A 9326-nucleotide genomic window follows, 5' to 3' on the forward strand; every position below is an offset into this window, starting at 1 on the left:
ATTACTTTACCTAGGAACATAGACAACCGTCTAGATTCACAAGTAAAAAATACCATAAGCAATTGAAGGGGGGTGATCCACTCCCGTAAGTGAAAGGCATATTTTAAGCAATTTAACTAAAGTAATTGAAAATAATAAATTAATTAGAATAAAGCAATTGATTTAATCAGGGGAAAAAATCAAAGAATTGCATAATATATTGAAAAAGATCATTGATTGGTTAAATTATGTAAGGCAATTGGGATAAGGGCCAAGGGATCAAACATTAGGAGGGGACAAAAAGGTTATAAGATGGCCCCTTATAAAAGAGCGGGGTCTTACACTCTAAAGAATTCTAATAAAGTAACAAAAACCTAAGGGGGTTAATCCACACCCATTAAATAAATGCAAAGGATTAGTCAATAAGGTGGGTATTCCACACCCTTAGAAAAAAACACATACTTTATCAAATTTAATTGACAACAAAGATTAATTAAATGGTCATAAAATGACATCAAAGATTTTTTACATCACTAAAAAAGATAGAGTGAAATTATAGAAGTTAATGTTAGGTAAAGCTAAACACTATCACAAATGTTTACATAAAGGTGGACAAAGACAAGTTAGAAGAAAAAAAAACCTATTTTTACTAAGCAATAAGGATTCTAAATAAATGTGAAAGAAATAAGAAAGGAAGTCAAAATTAATTAGAATAAAGCCATATATTGAGAGAGACAACAAATTTAATATAGGCAAATATAATCGATTACTCAAAATGATTAAATTCTTTAAAAAAAGAGGGGTCACTAGGGTTAAGGGTAAATCGTGTTAGTTAAGTAAAATAAAAATGAGCTAATAAGAGTAAGTTCTCACTAGAGCCAAAAATAATAATAAAAAGCAAGCTACTAAATACATATAAATTTATGAAAAAATTATATAAATAATAGTCAACCAATGACTGAAACGTCTGGTGGAATAATTGAGTAAGCCTGTTAAAACTTGTTGAGAGGAATTAAGCAATTAAAGAAATCTTTAATAGAAAACAATAAAAATTAACACAAAGTTAACAAAGTATTACATATATATGTCAGATTAAATACATGCCATAAGCTAGCATAAATATAGCTTGTGAACCTAAAATGAATTAACTTAGTATTAGAAAAAATAAATGAAGTAAAAAGAGTGTAAATATAAATAACTAGCTAAATCATATATAAACAAAAAAATAATTAAAAATCAATAGGCAAGGCCACAATCGTCGGGCTACAAGGGCAAAGCAAGAGCTTCCCATCCAAGCAAGTGAAGAAAGGAGAAGGGAACTGGGAAGGTCGGCGCCATGCAAACAAATCGATCCAAAGGCAGAAGAGAGAGCATGCAAAACTAAATGAAGATGAAGTGTGCTTAGGGGAGACCATGATAGTCTTAGACCACCAAGAAAGCACCGAGTTACTGTTGTCGCAAAGATGCTGTGAGAGCTCAAAAGTGTACAAGAGGAGAGGAGCAGTAAATGAGTGTATACTAGGTTTAAACGAGTTGCGAGACACATGGAAGGTCTTGAATAGTAGAGGTGACAATGAACATGTTGGTAGGGGGCACGGGCCTCATGCTTTGAGTTTACAGAGTTTGACCTAGCTTACTAGCTCATAAGGGGAGATCAAGGAAGTCATTCAAGCCAAGCTACTTGCTCGTAAACACTGTGGCACACATCGACGAACACGAATGAAGAGGCAAAAAAGGAAATGGGTCCATGCATGCAAGAAAGAATTAAATTTATTGTTCAATAAGTCAAGGATCATAACTATAGGGGGTTAAAAGTGAGAGAGAGAGAGAGAGAGAGAGAGAGAGAGAGAGAGAAAATGGGGGGGATGGCCCAATGTAGATAAGATGAGTATTTAATTTAAATTTAAAAAACAGTAAAAATGAAATGAAGCAAGATCTGCATGAAGGTGGTCAACTACCACTTAGGTAGTTAATAAAAAAGAGTGTGCGGTATGGGTGTTTGGCTCTGGGTTTAAAGAGAGCTATAGAGGACTAGAATAAATGAAAGCAAACAAGACAAGGGGATACATTAGGTAAGATAATTAGTTAGAAAGGGGGTACATTAGGTACATACTTGGAATCATTCACAATGAAGTATTAGGGAATCATTCAATAGGATAATTAGTTAGAAAGGTAGGATAATCATTCCCCTTGATTGCCTCAGATTCATCTAACTAATGCTTGGTCACCACATGGAGACTGGGGACAATAAATTCCAAGGGAAGTACCGCATCCAATGTAAAAGCCATATGGAAAGGTGTTAGATTCTTAGTGATCTTATAGGCAATTCGGTAAGCCCAAAGTGCTGTATGAATTTTAACATCACGATCACTTTTATGTGACTGCAATATCTTAACTTCAATGTCTTATTAGTTGATTCAACTTCACCATTACCCCACGAGCGTAATAAGTGGTCAAAACTGTATACATAATTTTGAATATCCTTAAGCAACTACATAACTTCATTGAGAAAGTGTGAGCCTTGATCCACTAATAAGCTGTATGGGGCATCCATATCTGCAAATTATATTTTCAAAGACAAACTTGGTAGTGCTCCAAGCCGAGTTATCAGGAGTGCTCTAACTTCAGCACACTTAGTGCTTTAACTTGGTAGTGCTTCGGGCCGAGTTATCATGGAGTGCTTTAACTTCAACCCACTTAGTAGCATAATCAGTAGCCACTATGATATATTGATTTTGTGCAAACATGGCAGGCTTTAAAGTACCAATAAAATCCAAACCCCATCTTTGGAAAGCTTCCAAAGGTCCACATGCGCATGGAAAATGACATCCCATTTAGGTTACCTCAAAATGGGTGTAGCCATAGCTCAACTTTTAAGTCATGAAAAACCACCGACAACTCAGCTATCCATTCAAGCTTGGCATCTTTTTTAGTCAACTCATACAATGGAGCTACAATCTTGGCAAAGTCTTTAATAAAACGTCTGTAGAAACTCATAAAACCTACAAAAGAACACAATTGAGTTAATTTTTTAGGCTTGGGCATTTGTTGAATAGCACAAATTTTACCAAGCTCAGTGCATATAGCATCTTGTGAAATGGCATGATCGAGCAATATACCAATTTGGATGCAAAACAAACTTTTCGCTAGGTTGAGCAAAATACCTGCTTGTCTTCATATCTGAAATACCTTCTCCAAGTAGTAGAGATGATCTTTATCTAAGAAATAGATACAAGAATTATCTAAATAATGGCAATGAATTCAGTGAGGTAGTCTTAGAAACTTTCTACCATCAAAAGTTGATGGAGCATTTCTCAAACCAAAGGGCACTACTCAGGCTGCATAAGCTCCCCACTCTGCAATAAATGCATTTTTCAACTAATCTTCAAGAGCCATAGTAATCTGATTATAGCCATTGTAGCCATACATAAATGAGTACATCTCATGTCTTGCAACTTGATCCAAGATTCCATCAGTAAAAGGTATTAGAAATGGGTTAGGAATAGTTTATGCATTCAACTTCCAATTATCCAAGCATACTCAGAGTTTACCATTTTTCTTTGGCACTACCACAATGGGAAATAACCAATCACTAATGCCAACAGTATAAATAAAGCTAGCATGTTGAACTTGATCTAACTTGGCTTTCACCTACTTGGCATAGTTTGGATTCATCCTATACCTTTGTTGTCAACTTAGTTTAGCATCTAGCACCATAGGTATTCTATGTTGTTGACACAACTCAAGAGAAACTCCACAAACTTTAGTATAGTTCTAGGCAAAAACATCTTTATATCTGAGGATAGTTCTTTGACAACCTTCAGTTGCTCGGAAGAGAGATTGGGACTTACTACCACCATCGTAGGTTTTTCTTCTGTTCTAAAATTAAGTTCTAGGGTTGGTTTTGGCACCAATTGTTTAGTACCAAGTCGTGTAATAGTCACTGGAATCTCAACTAGCTCCCTTTCTCCTTCAATGTCTTAAGTGAAGTTACTAGGGAATATATATTTTTGTTTAGAAATTTGCTTGGCCTTCAATTTTTGCTTCATGTCTGCCGCCACTTGGAAAATATCAACCTCACCAATAGGAAGTACTTGAAGTTCCATCAATCGTGACTCGATATCTTGAGGAATGAGGATATGTAACTTCCAATTCCCTAGGCTGCCAACAATTGCTCAAAATCTTTCAAGGATCTATAGAAATGCAAATATCTTGGTAATCTATCTTGATAATCATGTCTTCTGGACCCCAATCTTGAAGTACCCTTGCAATTTTAAGCCAAGGTCATTCCAACAAAATTGGATAGGTATGTTTCTCTATGGCGATTATAATAAAACTGGCTATATAACTATTAGTAATAACAACATCCTATAACATACCTTTGGGTTAATTGGCCATTGATGTGCCATGCATACTCCGAAGGGAAATGGTTTGAAGGAATTGAACTTCAACCTATTAGCAATTTATTTAGAAATAATATTTACTCCAGAACAATCATCTACTATCATACTGGTATGGTCTACTTTTTTACTTTAATGGTAATCACTGGTACTTCTTCATCAACCACTGGGGTGTCAATGATAGGTATAGTGACTAAAGAGTCCACGTCTTTTGGCTACTCAAATGATTCTTTAATTCGCTAAGTGAAGAAATCATGGCAATGTAGAGCTATTGGCATCAATTCATCAAATGTGAAATTGATTTTCATGCTCTTGAATATTTCCCATACTCGAGCTAGCTCTATGCTAGAATCTGACGATTTGCTCGGTTCTTGTTCTTAGAAGAATGGTGTAGAAGACATGAAGAATAGATCTCTTATGGATATTCTTGGTGTATGATTAAGGAACAAAGTTTGACTCATAGGCTTTGGATGGAAGTTGTTATGTGTGGAGCATATGTTCTTAGAGCATTTCCAATAGAAGCCTAGTAGATTATCACTTCCTTCAAAGCATAGTACCATAGAAAGCCATAAATGGCTTATATGCATGTATTTGGTTTCTTGTCTTACATTTTTCCATCTAAACATAGCATGATAGACATAAGTGGCTCATATGCATTCTTTGGTTGCTTGGCTTATGCTTTTATGTTGATGCTTAGTGATAAGGCAATAAAGTGCATGTTTGTGGGCTATCATTCAAAGAGTAAAGGGTACTATCTCTACCATCCTATGAGTGGATTATAATCAATCAACACATGGCTCATATGCATGTCTTTGGTTGCTTGGCATATGTTTTGCCGCCTAAGCATCTCATGATAGACATACGTGGCTCATATGCATTCTTTGGTTTCTTGTCTTATGCTTTTATGTTTGAGTATCACCATTCTAATCTTAGTGAGAAGCCAATAAAGTGAATGTTTGTAGGTTATCATTCAAAGAGTAAGGGTACTATCTCTACCATACTATGAAGCGGATTATAATCAATCAGCACATGGTCTTTTTGGATAATTCATCTCAACCCTTGCTTGAATACAAAAACTTGCCAACAATAGTCTCATAGGATGATACTCTATTCTCTGTGGCCAACAATACGATGATACTCTATTCCCCATATATGGGTACACATTCGAAGTGTCACGCACTTGGAGACTTAGCCTATAATTGGAAATGATCCCATAGCTATTGGAAATTAGCCTACAGGAGCTAAAAATCAAGAACCACACTTGCTTGATGTTATAGCCATTAGTCAAGAAAATAATGATGATGCAAAGGAATAATAGAAGACAAAAATTCTGCATGCCTTTATGAGTAGCTTGTGTGATCAAGGCAAACCAATCTCATTTGATGAAGCATAAGTGGATTAAATCAAGCACGTGCCATGTAATAAAATATGATCAAATTTTGAAAAAGCACAATGGGGATCTTTTTGTCTTGCCTTTTTGTAAGAAAGCTATTGGCATAGAGTAGGTCTGTAAGATCAAAAGGAAGTCTAATAGTAGGATTGATCCCTACAAAGCTAGACTTGTAGTAGCAAAGGGCCACACACAATAAGAAGGTGTAGATTATGATGAGGCTTTTGCTCCAAATTCTTTTATGACCACCATCAAGTTTATTCCTACTATAGTCAATCATACTTTTGGAATGTGCATCATTTGAACATCAAAACCACCCCCTTTAATGGTGCTTTGTGTAAGTAGTTCTATGTCTCTTAACCCTCATGGTTTTGTTCCAAAGGGTGAGGAAGCCAAAGTGTTTAGGTTGTGGAAATCTATTTATGGCCTTAAGTATCCTTCTACAGAATCGTATAAGAAGATACATGCATACTGGTCATTGTTTTATACATTAATGATGACATGCTACTCATAGTCTTTAATGTTGGATTTTATTAAGATTTTAATCCAAAATGGAAGATGACATACTTTGGCCCATCATACTACTATTTCGGCATTCAATTTTTATAGTGTGATGGTGGGATGTCATGATACTGTCAAAGATGTATAGAGACCGTTACGAAGGTTTCGCCTTGATTGTAAACCTATGACTACCCTTGTTGGGATGTCATGATACAGTCAAAGATGTATAGAGAGCGTTATGAAGGTTTTGCCTTGATTGTAATCCTATGACTACCCTAGTTGAGATCAATGCCAAGCTTAGCATTCAAGATTCTAAAGCGACTTTTGATTAGACACTATATCAATAAGTTGTTGAATGATTGATTTATCTTTGCACCACACAGTCAAACATTTAATACAAGCTATCTCATTGAGTAGATTTATGCAATCTCACGCATTGATAGGATTTCATGTGGGTCTTTTGCTACATAGAGGGCACTTAATTCCTTGGCTTGTTCTATCATGGGGGGGTGAGACATCATTGCTGCATGCATTCAATGACTCAAACTAGGCAAGATGTTATAATACCAAGGGGACCACTACTTACTTTCTCCTCCATATTGTGATTCATGCATATCACGACTCAGTAGCCCATTATGGCCACTTCAAGCCATGCAGCTGAATATATGGAAGCCTTTATTGTGATAGTTTCATGTGTATGGCTCATACGCATTTTGGTAAATTTGGTTGTTTGACAAGGACCTAGGGGCAGTCCTCCTTGAATTGAAATTACTATCAAGTAGAAGTATGCGGTTGTGTGGTCTTTAGTGCACTGACTCACATGTTGATGGGATCTGGTGGATACGCCAATGAGGTTCTCCCTCCAAATGACTTTAGGTGAAAAGAAATGCATGCAAATATCATCCACTAGTGTCACTCTAATGACTCCTGGCTTGTTAAAATTGTGAATCCATAAGAGAATGAGGGAGAGGGGAGTGGAGAAGGGAAGGAGAGTGTGCAAGAAGAAGTGGAAGGAGGATAGGAAACATGGCATTCACAAAAGGCATGCAAAGGAAATGACAACACACTTCAAGAGAAGAAGGAGAGCCTGTATTCCAATGAGAGCACACAATAAGTGACGACCAAAGTCAACTACTCGGCCTTTCATACATGCAAAATTTTGAAGGGTGGGCCAATCTTATTATCTCTTTACCACTCTCTTTATTCATTCTTTACAATCATCTTGGGCCCAAGGCACAATCTAGCTCTACGGTCTTGCCACACCATTCATCAAATGACATTACCAACCAATGTACTTAACATGCCCCCCTTCCTATTCTCAATCTAGTCCCATGGATCATGCAACGGTCATGGTTGTTGGCATATTCTTGATGAAGATCATTCTTGAAGTGCACTTGTTTGAACCTTCATTGGCTACATTGCTTCAAGATTTTTAGTGGATTCAAATGGTTGCTAGTAGGATCAATATTTTGGCTGGTGATGTGTTGCTTCTAACACTAGCTTTCAATGAGTAGGCATTGCAGGGCATGAGCAGTTGTAGTGGCTAAACATTAAGTGGATGGATCAAAACTAAGTACTTGTGACCTTTTAGAGAAAGAAGTAGAAAAATACAAAACTAACACGTGCAATCAAACTCAACCTTTGGAGCTATTGGTGTAGAATCACTTATTGTTCCATTGATAGACAAGTGCCTTAGGACACTGGTTGTTGATATAACCTCGACTAGCCCTTGATCTTGATGAAGTAATTAGGTTTGCAGACTTTTTTATGAGTTGACTCTATTATTCATGCCTTCATCATAGTTCAGTAATTGCTGGGAAGAGCTGTCATCAAGACACCAATGGGGACCTTATTGGTGAGGATGTTCTTCCCATGGTGGCAATATTTTTTTAGGGCCTTTGCTATCTTCTATCATAGCAGCTTCTTATGTGGCAGGCTCTTGTAAGTTTACTGCTATTGAGGTGAATTGAATGTCACATTGAAGGACTTGTTTTGTAATTACTTGTTGGGGAACGTCATCAAGGCCTTTGAGCTACCATTGCCTTGCCCTTTGTGGACCTTACAGTAGGTTCTTGTGGCACCATTCCTTTTTTAGGAGCAAGTTCTTATGAAACTATTGTCAATGCATTCTTTATTGTTGGTGTAGGGTCTCCCCTCTCATTGTTGTTGTGGCTAAAGAGGAGAAAATTTGCTCTTTAGCCAAGCAAGAGAAGGTGTGCTACTATGTTGATGATGCTTAGGGATCCACATTTGCATGTTGTCATTGTAATATCCTTGAGCTTGCAGTAGTTTCTTCCTAATCCCAACTTTCTTGTACCTTTGTTAATTTCCTTCATGATCCAGGTTTCTTGTGCCACATGTTCAACTTCCATTGTATCGTCACGTAATAAAGTGATATATGTTCTTTGTAACAAATGTGAGTAGGACCACAATATCTCAAAGATCTTATATTTTTGCTGAGCCCAAATTGCTTCTAAGAAGTTGTCCGTGAAGATAATTTGTCATTCACATTGGAAGGTTCTTGTGTCACTTCCATTATGTCTGGGGTGGTTGGTGTGATAAGTCCTTGTATAGCTGCCATGAAGCTTGATGCCAAGTTCCTCTCACTAAGGAAGGTTCTTATGTAGTTGCCAAAGTAGATCAAGTTCTTTTTCTTTGTCATCTTTGCTGGTGAGGCTCTTGTAGAGTTTGGGAGGTGGAAGTAGATGTTGATGTTGATGCTTGAATATAAAAGAAATATAAAAAAACTTTCAAGGCACAAGGTGATTGTCCATCAAAGCAATCACCACTAAAGAGCTAGCAACTTTTATTGAGGTACCTCCTATGGATTGAATTTGAGAATCACATACTTCAAGGAGTACTAGACCGAGATGTTTTAATGTTTCCCAAGAGATGAGGTTATTGGTTGCTTGACCATCTGCCAAGACTTGGATTCGGCATGTTGCACCAGCTGATGTCAGCTCCACCCAAAGTTGAGATGAAGTAATGCCTATCTTCTTAGTATCAATGGAGTTATCAATTGCAAGTCCAATTTCAAGGTAGTACCACTCTTATGG

Source organism: Dipteris shenzhenensis, chromosome 18 (assembly GCF_047967505.1).
Source record: "Dipteris shenzhenensis isolate YYH24624 ecotype China chromosome 18, Dip_SZ_1.0, whole genome shotgun sequence".
In the NCBI taxonomy this organism is placed as follows: domain Eukaryota; kingdom Viridiplantae; phylum Streptophyta; class Polypodiopsida; order Gleicheniales; family Dipteridaceae; genus Dipteris; species Dipteris shenzhenensis.